The 15,438-nt window shown below is 50.8% G+C and overlaps 1 long non-coding RNA gene across 2 annotated transcripts; it reads right to left on the bottom strand.

The window, feature by feature from the left end:
* Positions 1 to 1,138: 1,138 nt before the first annotated feature.
* On the bottom strand, positions 1,139 to 3,642 carry LOC310881943. 2 transcript variants are annotated; one of them, XR_014572704.1, is made up of 3 exons: positions 2,336 to 3,642; positions 1,776 to 1,864; positions 1,139 to 1,598 (listed from the first exon to the last, which is right to left on the bottom strand). It is a non-coding gene; the product is annotated as an uncharacterized lncRNA (long non-coding RNA). The 2 variants fall into 2 exon arrangements; XR_014572705.1 differs by having other exon boundaries at positions 1,806 to 1,864.
* Positions 3,643 to 15,438: the final 11,796 nt, after the last annotated feature.

The raw sequence follows: 15,438 nt of genomic DNA, 5'->3' as shown, positions 1-15,438 counted from the left end.
TGAAGTTTTGAAAAACTGAATGCTGATTAACAGATTTCTAGCACAGCCTGTGCATCAAAATTCATTTCTCTCCATTTAGGTAATCTTAGTTTCTGAGTTACAGTTACAGTCAAAATTTTTCTTCTTCGATTTTTTTCTTTTTCTTTTTTTTTTTCTTTTTTTTTTGTGATCAGAAAAACGAGGGGACTGGCTGTCCCAAGTCAGCCGGGGAACTTCTCTTTGGTCGATGCATCAAGCAACTCAGCTCTCTTGGGGAAACTTAAATAGAAAAGACAGATCTCCAAACGGATAAAAAAAAATAAATCAAATGATAAAAACCCAACCGACACATCTGATACCCCAGCTTATTGAACAGCACAAGGGTTTAATCTACAGGCTCTGTCCAAAGCAGCAAGAAGTGACAGATTTAATCCAAACCAGTTGCCCGCTCACACTCTCTGATCTGGAGACGTTATTGGACAAGCATGCATAACAGTAACACTTGTAAACACTGGGTTACTGCACCACAGCCCCAAATCCCTCACGGGCCCACTAAGATACTTTTACTGACTGATCCACAATAAACACTCCCAAAAAGATTCTCAACAAGCTAAACCCTGTTTAGAAAGAATCTGAGGAACCTGTCACTGCAGCAACAAAGGGCTGCAATTGTATGCAAAATCTCCAACACCCTCCTTAGCACCCTGCTAGCTCAAGGACTGTGTGGGGCTTCCGTGCCCTGAACGAGTCCACCCTGGCCACATAATGCAGATGTAATGGTCAAGAAAGCACATAGCGTTATCGAAACTTATCAGATCCACAGCAAAAAGAAAAGCCCACGCTTCTATATTTCTCCTCCTTCTCCATTCACAGAAGGAAGAGACTGAAAACAAGCAGATTTGTGGTTTACATTTACAGTTAATGTGAAAAATGGTTATTTGTGAAATACATCACGTATTGTTTCAAGCTACAAACAACTCGCTCCCACAAAGGAAAGACTTTTGACCTCAGCATGCAACCCCAGTTACAAATAACTTCCTATCTACCAGCGGGCCGCGTTCCCCTGGCACTCAGTCACTCCGCAGCACGGCAGCCACCTTTGTTCTAAGGATGGCAAATTCTACTTAGAAACGCTCTGTAGAAGAGTGATGTTGTCCCCTTTTAACACGATCCGGCCTGCAGCACAGAGAAGGGAAAGAGGGGATTAGAGAGAGCCCAGAACCTGAGAATAATCTCGTGTTTTCAGAAAGTGTTTCGTGTGGTTGAGCAGGGTTTTGCCCATCACGCAGAGTGCAGGCCGCCTGGTATTACACGTTTCAAAGACCAGAACTGGTCTCAGGCAGGGACAGATTCTCCTTCATTCAGCAAAATCAGCAGCTCAAAAATCATCAGGGACAGAGATGTAGCCAGGAATTGCTCACTGAACTTCAACAGCAAGGCTCGTCACACGGTTGGTACGTCTCAGTGCTGCTACCTAGAAGGCTTACCCGGGCAGGTTTCAGACCACGCGTCACTCGGGTTGCACAGACGCACGACACACCCAGCTGTTTCCTTGATTTTGTCTAGGAGTGAATCTCCTCTGCGTCGTCCAGCGCCAAATTCACGTACTCGTCAAAGCCCTAGAAATCGGCAACAGTGGCAAGTAGTTCAGCAACAACACGAACCATCGTCAGCTTTGCTGACCCAGGCTGGACAACGAAGACTAATTGTTAGAGAAGCACGATTTCTTTTTTCCCTTGGGCTAGTTTTTCTTGACAAGAAAAAATAGGATTGTGAATGAGGGAAAACAAACTAACGATGTAACGTGGGGTCGTGCTGACACTCACGATGATGCAGCCTTCTATCCGCACGTTCACTTGCTCAGCCACACCTGGATCCTCGAGCTCTGCAGAACAAAGGAGGAGAGTAAATTGGAACACAAACACCGCGAGCAGTTTTGTTCTCTCTCGTGTGTTCAGAAATACCCGCTAACCATAGCCGCTAGAGCTCCCAAACACTCCAAGGAGCAACTCTCAGGGGCAGTTTCAATTAACAGTCTGACATTTTAGAGTCTTATATGACTGGGTGAATACTACACGTTTGCTGAAGGACACATTTCCAGTCACAAGGGAACACTCCTGCACGCCTGGCTGCACGATCCCACTCCCGTTAACACGAGGGGGAAACGCCGGGCTGCGCAGCAGCTCCTTGTACCCACCAGCACGCCGCACAGCTCTCCATTCCCCACAAACCTGCCCCGAGCAACGGGTGGGAGCTGAAAACTCAGCGAGGGAGATCCCCGGACCCTCCCTGCTCCCCCCACCCCCCCCAAATCCCCATCCCCATCCCCTCCCCGTCCTCTCCCCGCGCTACTCACGCTCTGCAGGTAGCGGAAGATGAGGTTCTGGGGCACTGCGTGAAGGGCTCAGCACAGGGACAAGAGCTCCAGGCCCGGGACAAGGCCTCAAGACAAGGCCTCAAACCCTGCAACGAGGCCCCAGGGCCCCGGGACAAGGCCTCAAGGCCCGGGCCGAGACCCCTGAGGCCCGGGCCGCCCCCCACCCACTCCCCCGTCGCTCCCCGGCCGCAGGAAGGCTACGATGGGCTGCACCATCACCGTCTGCACCTTCTGGTCCTGCCCGCGGTACGCCATGGCTGCCGCCGCCTCGCTGCTCCCGCCGCCCCTGCTGGGCCGCCTCCGGAAGCCCCTGAGGCCGGGCGGTAGCGCGCAAGGGACGCTGGGATACTGGAGGAGCGTGGCGGGCCGCTCTAGCAGGCCGGGAGGACCGCGTCTCTATGGTCGCAGGCAGGAGCCCCTGCGCCAGCTTTATTGGCGAGCAGCGAGGCTGGGGGGGGAGGGGGGCAAGACAGCCTTAAATAAAATACAAATATAAAAAGTGTTATAAATGGCTGTTATAAATCCAAATAGGATTACAATCAAAGTTTACAATTTATTAAACGAATAGAGGCAAGCAAGCAGCGCTGGGTGCGCCGGGAGTCTCTGCTCCCCCAGGACGCACACCTGTTACGTAAGGCGGCTGGCTTTGATGCTCCCAGGCTAATACATATTCATTACTACTTCGAGAAGAGGCAGGGTTATTAGAATTGGTTTCCGGAATCCGAAACCCCTCCCAGGGGCGCCTGCGTACCAGTCTCTGGTGGTCTCTCGGGGCTTGCTCGGGCTGAATGCTGGTTGTCTTCCTCTCAGGCTTTTGTCCTTCAATTGTCCTTCAGCTCCCCCTTCCTCCTCGTTTGGGAGCCTCTGCGCCGGATTTCAGAAACTCTAGCAACATCCCCTGCAGTAGTCAGCACTTTTCCCTAAAAACCCCTTTGTTCTCTTATCACCTAGACCCGGGCCTCGATGTTAACCCTTCAAATCCCTTAGTGACACGAATTGCTGGACCATTCCTTACAAAAGGAAGGATAAAATATGTAGAGGAGCAATGGCACACGCGAAAGCCCAGCGCCGCGGGCAGAGGCAGCGAAGGTTGACGGCAGAACAGTGCTCGGTTTGAACACGGAGAGGGAAAGCGAGGGGAAGGTGGCCGAAGCCGGCCGCAGTCTCTGAGCTCTCCTCCTCCTGATTGTTTTCTCTCAAAGCCATTTCTGTCTGTGTGCGGGCACCCGGAGCCGGCAGAAGTCCCCGTGAAGTCCTTCGGCAGGACGGAGGGCTGCGTGGGCTCCAGTGAGAGAGGGAGTTAGGAGAATCTTATCAAGTAGAGATAGAGCGCTGACGGCGTTAAACTAGGATGCTACTTAGCGTCTTTGCTAACTATGGTGCATTGTGCCAATTAACTAAAGCAAGAAGCCTTGGGCCCCTTACCAAGGTCAGTCTCCTAATAAGAGAGTGAGCCTGTCTTAAGAAACTGGGAGAAACTGGTCCTGCAGATGGACAAGAGCCAAGGAGCAACTGAGTCTGTGCAAAGACAAGAGGTCAACTAGCGGTGACGAGGAAGAGTCATCAATCTTCATGCCCACGACCTCCTGTGCTGCCCAGCGCTGAATAAACATACCTACTTTACAATCTCACTGATTGTGGAGTCCCTTTTCCGCAAGTCACTAGCAGCGGTTTCTTCCGCAGAGGTTTTCCCAGAGCCGCTTCAAAGCTTCCCTCGCGGAGCTGGGGCGTCGCAGGGGGTCATCAAAGCACGCACACACACACACACACACACACACACACACAGGCGTTGTTGTCCAAACAGAAAGTATTTACAACAAATTCGACACGCGGTTTTCCTCTGCCAGCAGCAAATGCCTGAGGGCCCCTACAGCTTCACAAATCATAGCACAAAGAGCCTAAAGTTCCTCTAAAATTTAGGGAAATGATTCAAAATAGATCTGCTAGGGGAAAACGATCACTGGTGGCAGGGTACACAATACACGCGAGTCTCAGCTCTCCTCCGCAGGGTCAGTGCCCACGCCCAAGTGCGACGCTGATGGCACCCGAACATTTGCTGTAGCAGGCAGCAGAGCCAGCAGCTCAGGGGAGCAATTTTAAAAACCAGGAGGCACTTAAACCAACCCTTAATTGACCCAGTTACTGCAGGAGAGTCCCGACTACTCGCCCTGGAGTCCTACTGTCACCAGCAAAAAGCACCAACCAAAGCTTGGGGGAACTTTGGTACAGCACAAGAGAAGGGAGTGGGGGTAGCGTAGCCGTATCGCAGAGCTGCTGCTTTTCACACCATTTTATCATCCCTGATAATTGAAAGTAAGGCCGGGTGGGCTGACCCCACCACCACCACTCCTGGCAGCATGTTTGGTCCACAACGCTAGAATAATTATTTTGCTCCCTCCCGCCCTTACAGCTTCATCATCTGAAAAGATTACAGTCAAAACAATGGCATACACAAATAAAAGTCAAGAGTTGACATAGTAACTCCGGGATTTGGGTATCAACTGTCCGAGAAATCAGAACACCCAGGCTTCACAATGTGCCCAACATCGAGCTGTGCCAAGGGGGGGCGGAAGGAAGAAGCTTTCCGTTTAAGCCTTCAGAGCATCGCTCCATCACTACGTCAATTCACAGCCACCACAGCGTGCCGATGGACATCTTTCTGTGCCAAAAGAAACAAGTGTTTTGTCCTCTTGATATCAAAGGTAGCCACCTCTACTTACGGAACCATGCACGAGACCTTAACTCTGACCAGCAGGGAAACTTAGGACAACTGAGTGCAAATCCTGCCAATTTCTACCAGTTCCAACTGTGCTTTAAGTCTCATTGCAAAGCCTCAGTTAGAAAAAGGATCACCTCAGGGTATCCAACAAGAAGAAGAGTTGGGTTTTTTTTTGGTTTTTTTTTTTTTTTTTTTTTTTTTTAATATACCATAGGACTATGCAGTTCAATCATCAATCATCTTGGAAAGCTCAAGGAGGAGGTCATCCTCATCCTTCCCTGGGTCCAAGTCGAGCTCGGCTTCCAGTATGCCGTCTGAGAGTTCCCAAAGTAGCATCTCTAAATCCTCGTCTACAGATACGGGCGCGTTGCCTGTGGAACTCAGCCGGCGTGTCCTTGCTTCTTCTAGCTGGGAAGAAGCTGAAGTCGAGCTTGAGAACTCCATTGGCTCCACGGATTCTGCCTGGCTTCCAAGATGTGCTTCAGGTCTTGGCAGAGCAAGGAAGAGAACAATCAGTATATGCCATTTCTTAACGGGAAATCCCTTTTCTGCAAACCGGCTCTTAAAACCGTAGCCAACCCCTCCTGCACTTCAATCTTACCCAGGGATTGTTATTCAATTAACCCAGGGCTACATTTAGAGCCCAATATATTAGCAGGTACATTTTTCAGTTTGGGGGTTTCTCTGTGAAGCCAGAGCACCCGGAGTCTAGCAAAGATGGGAAACCAACATGGCCTCCCGGAAGCCCAGTGTCCGAGAACTACATCTCCCGGCATGCTCTGGGAAAACAATATGGACTCCCGGAAACCCGGTGGCCAAGAACTACATTTCCCAGCACTCCCCAGAAAATTGAGCCTCGCACCTTGCCGTAGGACGCCATTTTTTGCTCTGTTACATTACCGGTTTCGTGTTTATGGAGGGTTTTCCCGTCGTTTTGGGGGGTTTCCCCTCAATTTTGGGTTTTCAGCTCTCCATTTCAGAGTTCTTCCCCGCAATTTTGGGGTTCCTTCCCCTAATTTGGTGCTTCGCCCCCCCCCCCCACTTTTGGGGTTCCCCCTCCATTTTGGGGATTCCCCCCAATTCGAAGCCCCCCACAATTTTGGAGGCCCCCACCATCCTTTCTTGGCCTGCCACCCTAATATTAAGGTTCTTTCCCCCAATGTTGGGGTTCTCACCACATGTTTGAGGTTCCTTCCCTTAATTTGGGGCTTAGCTCCCCGGGATCTGGGGCTTTAACCCCAAATTTGGGGGTCCCCCCCAAGTTTGGGGATTCCTCCCCAGGTCTGGGGGGGGTCCACATTCAATTCTGGAATTTCACACTTCCATTTAAGTCTTCTTCCCCCCAATTTGGGGGTTCACCCACCCAATTTTGGGGGTTCCTCCCCTAATTTGGGGGGACCCGACCAATTTTGGGGGTCCCCCCCAATTGTAGAGTCCCCCACCCTCCTTTTTTGGGTTCCCCCCTAATATTAAAAGTTCTTCCGCCCAATTTTGGGGGACCCCACAATTTTGACGTTCCTTCCCCTAACTTGGGGCTTCAACCCTTCAACTTCGGGGGGGGCTCCCACCCTCTTATTTTGGCCTTCCGCCCTAATATTAGGCCTAACCCCTAAGAACCTTGACCCCTAAGCCTATGGCAACCACGGATCTAACCCTAACCCCTACCCCAACAAACCCTAGAAACCCTAACCCTAAAAACCCTTGCAGCCCTAACCCGATAAAATTTACCACACTAAACCCCTGAAGACTGTTCTGGGGGGTCCACATTCAATTCTGGAATTTCACACTTCCATTTAAGTGTTCTGCCCCCCCAATATGGGGGTTCGCCCACCCAATTTTGGGGGTTCCTCCCCTAATTGGGGGGGACACAACCAATTTTGGGGGGGACACAACCAATTTTGGGGGGGACACAACCAATTTTAGAGTCCCCCACCCTCCTTTTTGGGGTTTCCCCCAATATTAAGAGCTCTTCCGCTCAATTTTGGGGGACCCCACAATTTTGACGTTCCTTCCCCTAACTTTGGGCTTCAACCCTTCAATTTTGGGTGGGCTCCTCCCCTCTTATTTTGGCCTTCCGCCCTAATATTAGGCCTAACCCCTAAGAACCTTGACCCCTAAGCCTATGGCAACCACGGATCTAACCCTAACCCCTACCCCAACAAACCCTAGAAACCCTAACCCTAAAAACCCTTACAGCCCTAACCCGATAAAATTTACCACACTAAACCCCTGAAGACTGTTCTGGGGGGGTCCACATCCAATTCTGGAATTTCACACTTCCATTTAAGTCTTCTTCCCCCCAATTTGGGGGTTCGCCCACCCAATTTTGGGGGTTCCTCCCCTAATTTGGGGGGGACACAACCGATTTTAGAGTCCCCCACCCTCCTTTTTTGGGTTCCCCCCTAATATTAAAAGTTCTTCCGCCCAATTTTGGGGGACCCCACAATTTTGACGTTCCTTCCCCTAACTTGGGGCTTCAACCCTTCAATTTTGGGGGGGGCTCCCACCCTCTTATTTTGGCCTTCCGCCCTAATATTAGGCCTAACCCCTAAGAACCTTGACCCCTAACGCTATGGCAACCACGGATCTAACCCTAACCCCTACCCCAACAAACCCTAGAAACCCTAACCCTAAAAACCCTTACAGCCCTAACCCGATAAAATTTACCACACTAAACCCCTGAAGACTGTTCTGGGGGGTCCACATTCAATTCTGGAATTTCACACTTCCATTTAAGTGTTCTGCCCCCCCAATCTGGGGGTTCGCCCACCCAATTTTGGGGGTTCCTCCCCTAATTGGGGGGGACACAACCAATTTTGGGGGGGACACAACCAATTTGGGGGGGGACACAACCAATTTTAGAGTCCCCCACCCTCCTTTTTGGGGTTTCCCCCAATATTAAGAGCTCTTCCGCTCAATTTTGGGGGACCCCACAATTTTGACGTTCCTTCCCCTAACTTTGGGCTTCAACCCTTCAATTTTGGGTGGGCTCCTCCCCTCTTATTTTGGCCTTCCGCCCTAATATTAGGCCTAACCCCTAAGAACCTTGACCCCTAAGCCTATGGCAACCACGGATCTAACCCTAACCCCTACCCCAACAAACCCTAGAAACCCTAACCCTAAAAACCCTTACAGCCCTAACCCGATAAAATTTACCACACTAAACCCCTGAAGACTGTTCTGGGGGGGTCCACATCCAATTCTGGAATTTCACACTTCCATTTAAGTCTTCTTCCCCCCAATTTGGGGGTTCGCCCACCCAATTTTGGGGGTTCCTCCCCTAATTTGGGGGGGACACAACCGATTTTAGAGTCCCCCACCCTCCTTTTTTGGGTTCCCCCCTAATATTAAAAGTTCTTCCGCCCAATTTTGGGGGACCCCACAATTTTGACGTTCCTTCCCCTAACTTGGGGCTTCAACCCTTCAATTTTGGGGGGGGCTCCCACCCTCTTATTTTGGCCTTCCGCCCTAATATTAGGCCTAACCCCTAAGAACCTTGACCCCTAACGCTATGGCAACCACGGATCTAACCCTAACCCCTACCCCAACAAACCCTAGAAACCCTAACCCTAAAAACCCTTACAGCCCTAACCCGATAAAATTTACCACACTAAACCCCTGAAGACTGTTCTGGGGGGGTCCACATTCAATTCTGGAATTTCACACTTCCATTTAAGTGTTCTGCCCCCCCAATCTGGGGGTTCGCCCACCCAATTTTGGGGGTTCCTCCCCTAATTGGGGGGGACACAACCAATTTTGGGGGGGACACAACCAATTTGGGGGGGGACACAACCAATTTGGGGGGGTCCCCCCAATTTTAGAGTCCCCCACCCTCCTTTTTTGGGTTTCCCCCAATATTAAGAGCTCTTCCGCCCAATTTTGGGGGACCCCACAATTTTGACGTTTCTTCCCCTAACTTGGGGCTTCGACCCTTCAATTTTGGGGGGGGCTCCCCCCTTAGTTTGGCCTTCCACCCTAATATTGGGCCTTACCCCTAAGAACCCTGACCCCTAACACTACGGCTCCCACGGATCTAACCCTAACCCCTACCCCAAAAAACCCTAGAAACCCTAACCCTAAAAACCCTTACAGTCCTAACCCGATAAAATTTACCACACTAGACCTACGCCTAAAAGCCCTAACCCTAAAAATTAAGACCCTCTAAACCCTAACCCAAAACGTAAAGATTCTCAAAGCCCTAATGCTGGAGACCCTAACCTTAAAAAAAAAAAATAAGACCTTAAAACCCTAACCCTAAATACCTGACCATAACTAAAACCCTAAGACCCTAACCCTAAAAACCCTATCAACACTAAAACCACAAAATACTTTAAAACCTTAACACACTAACCCCCAAACCCTAACCCTTATAACTCCAACCCTAACAACCTTAAAATCCTAACCCTAAACCCTGGAAACCCTAACCCTGAAACCCAACCCTAGTGCCTTAGCCCTGAAACCTTAAAACCCTAACACCTTATTAGAAACACTCTGTAACCAATACCATAGGCTCAGGCAAGTATCTCAGTGAGGTAGCATTTTTATTCACGATTGCAATGGCAGGCGTCCCACAAGCCACCTACTAGTTCCATAACACAGTTTATATAATTTTTTTTTTCCTCTCGGTGACCAGGACCCTCCCCAGTTTCCCCATTGACTGGGTAATCCATGTTCACAATCTATCCAGTGCTTCACAGAAAATACACAGCTGCTGGCCTGTTACTAGTCAATTTTATTTTTTTCTTGACTGTTTTCCTCTTTGAGGTGGTAATGTTTCTTACACCGTGATTTCCACCCAATTGCTCTAAGGATTCTGGTTGTCTGCATTTTACAAGGTTGTCTGTTAAGCTTTCTTATCACTGCAAGCATATATCAATACCACCTTCCTTCCCTCTAAACGATGTAACTCTGTGCAAAAACATTTTTATTCCCACAACCTTGATCCCCTTACCCTAAAATCCTTATTCTCTTTAACCCTAACAACTCTAACCACAACCCTAACCCTTCATATCAACCCCCCGACGCTAATGACACTGACTAATGATCCAAACCCCAAACCCCAGGCAACCAACAAAGAAACAGACACAAAGCTGAAAACTACAAAAAAGGCAAAACCCTGGATACAGACCCCAAATCACAAACACGCTACCAAAATGCTACAGAAAAGCCCCAGACGCAGGCCCCAAGCACTACAGCTAGGCCCCAGAAGCTCTAGACACATCCCAAAGCCAAAATGCAATCCCCAAACACTACAGAAAAGCCCCCAAACACCAGACACAGGCTGCAGAAGTCTACAAGCAGGCCCCAGCCACACCCGGATGCAGACCCCAACTGTCCACAAGCAGCTCCCAACCCACCCCCCCCATGAACTGGACCCCCCACCACCACCACCCAGATGCATGCCCCAGGCCCCAGGCCTCAGCCCCAGCCCCCACACCCCAGACTCAGGCCCCAAAGGTGTACAACCAGCTCCCAACTGCCCCCCTCAAAGGGAGGCCCCAAAGCCTGCCAGAGGACCCTAGAGCGTACAAGCAGCTCCCAACCCCCCCGGCACAGGCCCCAACCCCCCCCCAGACACAGGCCCCAAAGGTGTACAAGCAACTCCCCATCCTCCCCAGAGGCACGCCCCAAAGGTGTACAAACAGCCCCAACCCCCCAAGACCCAGACCCCTACAGCGTAGAAGCAGCTCCCAACCCCATGCCCCCAAGGCACATGCCCCAACCCCTCCCCCAAGGCAGGCCCTAACAGTGTACAAGCAGCTCCCACCCCCCCCCCAGACGCAGGCCCCAAAGGTGTACAAGCAGGCCCCTACAGTATACAAGCAGCTCACAACCACCCCCCCAAAGGCAGGCCCCAACCCCCTCCAGATGCAAGCCCGAAAGGTTAAAACCAGCTCCAACCCCCCAACCCCCCCCGCCCCGCGCAGACGCAGGCCCCAAAGGTGTACAAGCAGTTCCCAACCCCTCCAAGGCAGGCCCCAAAAGTGTACAGGCAGGCCCCTACAGTGTAGAAACGCTCCAACCCCCCCCGCTTCCACCTCGAGGGAGGCCCTCCCCCCCCAGTATACACGAAGCTCCCAACCCCCTCTCAGAGGAATGCCTAAAAAAGTATACAAGCAGCTCCTAACACCCCCCCACCCCCCCCCCCCCCAAAAGAGGCAGTCCCCAAAGGTGTACAAGCAGGCCCTCAAATCCCTTAGGTGTACAAGCAGGCCCTTCAAATCCCTTAGCCCCTGCGCCAGCTTTATTGGCGAGCAGCGAGGCTGGGGGGGGAGGGGGGCAAGACAGCCTTAAATAAAATACAAATATAAAAAGTGTTATAAATGGCTGTTATAAATCCAAATAGGATTACAATCAAAGTTTACAATTTATTAAACGAATAGAGGCAAGCAAGCAGCGCTGGGTGCGCCGGGAGTCTCTGCTCCCCCAGGACGCACGCCTGTTACGTAAGGCGGCTGGTTTTGATGCTCCCAGGCTAATACATATTCATTACTACTTCGAGAAGAGGCAGGGTTATTAGAATTGGTTTCCGGAATCCGAAACCCCTCCCAGGGGCGCCTGCGTACCAGTCTCTGGTGGTCTCTCGGGGCTTGCTCGGGCTGAATGCTGGTTGTCTTCCTCTCAGGCTTTTGTCCTTCAATTGTCCTTCAGCTCCCCCTTCCTCCTCGTTTGGGAGCCTCTGCGCCGGATTTCAGAAACTCTAGCAACATCCCCTGCAGTAGTCAGCACTTTTCCCTAAAAACCCCTTTGTTCTCTTATCACCTAGACCCGGGCCTCGATGTTAACCCTTCAAATCCCTTAGTGACACGAATTGCTGGACCATTCCTTACAAAAGGAAGGATAAAATATGTAGAGGAGCAATGGCACACGCGAAAGCCCAGCGCCGCGGGCAGAGGCAGCGAAGGTTGACGGCAGAACAGTGCTCGGTTTGAACACGGAGAGGGAAAGCGAGGGGAAGGTGGCCGAAGCCGGCCGCAGTCTCTGAGCTCTCCTCCTCCTGATTGTTTTCTCTCAAAGCCATTTCTGTCTGTGTGCGGGCACCCGGAGCCGGCAGAAGTCCCCGTGAAGTCCTTCGGCAGGACGGAGGGCTGCGTGGGCTCCAGTGAGAGAGGGAGTTAGGAGAATCTTATCAAGTAGAGATAGAGCGCTGACGGCATTAAACTAGGATGCTACTTAGCGTCTTTGCTAACTATGGTGCATTGTGCCAATTAACTAAAGCAAGAAGCCTTGGGCCCCTTACCAAGGTCAGTCTCCTGATAAGAGAGTGAGCCTGTCTTAAGAAACTGGGAGAAACTGGTCCTGCAGATGGACAAGAGCCAAGGAGCAACTGAGTCTGTGCAAAGACAAGAGGTCAACTAGCGGTGACGAGGAAGAGTCATCAATCTTCATGCCCACGACCTCCCGTGCTGCCCAGCGCTGAATAAACATACCTACTTTACAATCTCACTGATTGTGGAGTCCCTTTTCCGCAAGTCACTAGCAGCGGTTTCTTCCGCAGAGGTTTTCCCAGAGCCGCTTCAAAGCTTCCCTCGCGGAGCTGGGGCGTCGCAGGGGGTCGTCAAAGCACGCACACACACACACACACACACACACACACACACACACAGGCGTTGTTGTCCAAACAGAAAGTATTTACAACAAATTCGACAAGCGGTTTTCCTCTGCCAGCAGCAAATGCCTGAGGGCCCCTACAGCTTCACAAATCATAGCACAAAGAGCCTAAAGTTCCTCTAAAATTTAGGGAAATGATTCAAAATAGATCTGCTAGGGGAAAACGATCACTGGCGGCAGGGTACACAATACACGCGAGTCTCAGCTCTCCTCCGCAGGGTCAGTGCCCACGCCCAAGTGCGACGCTGATGGCACCCGAACATTTGCTGTAGCAGGCAGCAGAGCCAGCAGCTCAGGGGAGCAATTTTAAAAACCAGGAGGCACTTAAACCAACCCTTAATTGACCCAGTTACTGCAGGAGAGTCCCGACTACTCGCCCTGGAGTCCTACTGTCACCAGCAAAAAGCACCAACCAAAGCTTGGGGGAACTTTGGTACAGCACAAGAGAAGGGAGTGGGGGTAGCGTAGCCGTATCGCAGAGCTGCTGCTTTTCACACCATTTTATCATCCCTGATAATTGAAAGTAAGGCCGGGTGGGCTGACCCCACCACCACCACTCCTGGCAGCATGTTTGGTCCACAACGCTAGAATAATTATTTTGCTCCCTCCCGCCCTTACAGCTTCATCATCTGAAAAGATTACAGTCAAAACAATGGCATACACAAATAAAAGTCAAGAGTTGACATAGTAACTCCGGGATTTGGGTATCAACTGTCCGAGAAATCAGAACACCCAGGCTTCACAATGTGCCCAACATCGAGCTGTGCCAAGGGGGGGCGGAAGGAAGAAGCTTTCCGTTTAAGCCTTCAGAGCATCGCTCCATCACTACGTCAATTCACAGCCACCACAGCGTGCCGATGGACATCTTTCTGTGCCAAAAGAAACAAGTGTTTTGTCCTCTTGATATCAAAGGTAGCCACCTCTACTTACGGAACCATGCACAAGACCTTAACTCTGACCAGCAGGGAAACTTAGGACAACTGAGTGCAAATCCTGCCAATTTCTACCAGTTCCAACTGTGCTTTAAGTCTCATTGCAAAGCCTCAGTTAGAAAAAGGATCACCTCAGGGTATCCAACAAGAAGAAGAGTTGGGTTTTTTTTTGTTTTTTTTTTTTTTTTTTTTTTTTAATATACCATAGGACTATGCAGTTCAATCATCAATCATCTTGGAAAGCTCAAGGAGGAGGTCATCCTCATCCTTCCCTGGGTCCAAGTCGAGCTCGGCTTCCAGTATGCCGTCTGAGAGTTCCCAAAGTAGCATCTCTAAATCCTCGTCTACAGATACGGGCGCGTTGCCTGTGGAACTCAGCCGGCGTGTCCTTGCTTCTTCTAGCTGGGAAGAAGCTGAAGTCGAGCTTGAGAACTCCATTGGCTCCACGGATTCTGCCTGGCTTCCAAGATGTGCTTCAGGTCTTGGCAGAGCAAGGAAGAGAACAATCAGTATATGCCATTTCTTAACGGGAAATCCCTTTTCTGCAAACCGGCTCTTAAAACCGTAGCCAACCCCTCCTGCACTTCAATCTTACCCAGGGATTGTTATTCAATTAACCCAGGGCTACATTTAGAGCCCAATATATTAGCAGGTACATTTTTCAGTTTGGGGGTTTCTCTGTGAAGCCAGAGCACCCGGAGTCTAGCAAAGATGGGAAACCAACATGGCCTCCCGGAAGCCCAGTGTCCGAGAACTACATCTCCCGGCATGCTCTGGGAAAACAATATGGACTCCCGGAAACCCGGTGGCCAAGAACTACATTTCCCAGCACTCCCCAGAAAATTGAGCCTCGCACCTTGCCGTAGGACGCCATTTTTTGCTCTGTTACATTACCGGTTTCGTGTTTATGGAGGGTTTTCCCGCCGTTTTGGGGGGTTTCCCCTCAATTTCGGGTTTTTAGCTCTCCATTTCAGAGTTCTTCCCCGCAATTTTGGGGTTCCTTCCCCTAATTTGGTGCTTCGCCCCCCCCCCACTTTTGGGGTTCCCCCTCCATTTTGGGGATTCCCCCCAATTCCAAGCCCCCCACAATTTTGGAGGCCCCCACCATCCTTTCTTGGCCTGCCACCCTAATATTAAGGTTCTTTCCCCCAATGTTGGGGTTCTCACCACACGTTTGAGGTTCCTTCCCTTAATTTGGGGCTTAGCTCCCCGGGATCTGGGGCTTTAACCCCAATTTTGGGGGTCCCCCCCAAGTTTGGGGATTCCTCCCCAGGTCTGGGGGGGGTCCACATCCAATTCTGGAATTTCACACTTCCATTTAAGTCTTCTTCCCCCCAATTTGGGGGTTCGCCCACCCAATTTTGGGGGTTCCTCCCCTAATTTGGGGGGACCCGACCAATTTTGGGGGTCCCCCCCAATTGTAGAGTCCCCCACCCTCCTTTTTGGGTTCCCCCCTAATATTAAAGAGTTCTTCCGCCCAATTTTGGGGGACCCCACAATTTGGCCGTTCCTTCCCCTAACTTTGGGCTTCAACCCTTCGATTTTGGGGGGGGCTCCTCCCCTCTTATTTTGGCCTTCCGCCCTAATATTAGGCCTAACCCCTAAGAACCTTGTCCCCTAAGCCTATGGCAACCACGGATCTAACCCTAACCCCTACCCCAACAAACCCTAGAAACCCTAACCCTAAAAACCCTTGCAGCCCTAACCCGATAAAATTTACCACACTAAACCCCTGAAGACTGTTCTGGGGGGTCCACATTCAATTCTGGAATTTCACACTTCCATTTAAGTGTTCTGCCCCCCCAATCTGGGGGTTCGCC

The sequence above is a fragment of the Anser anser genome (assembly GCF_964211835.1).
Source record: "Anser anser genome assembly, chromosome: 15".
Classification (NCBI taxonomy): Eukaryota; Metazoa; Chordata; class Aves; order Anseriformes; family Anatidae; genus Anser; species Anser anser.
The sequence above is the reverse complement of the archived record's forward strand: the minus strand, read 5'-3'. Positions and strand labels throughout refer to the sequence as shown.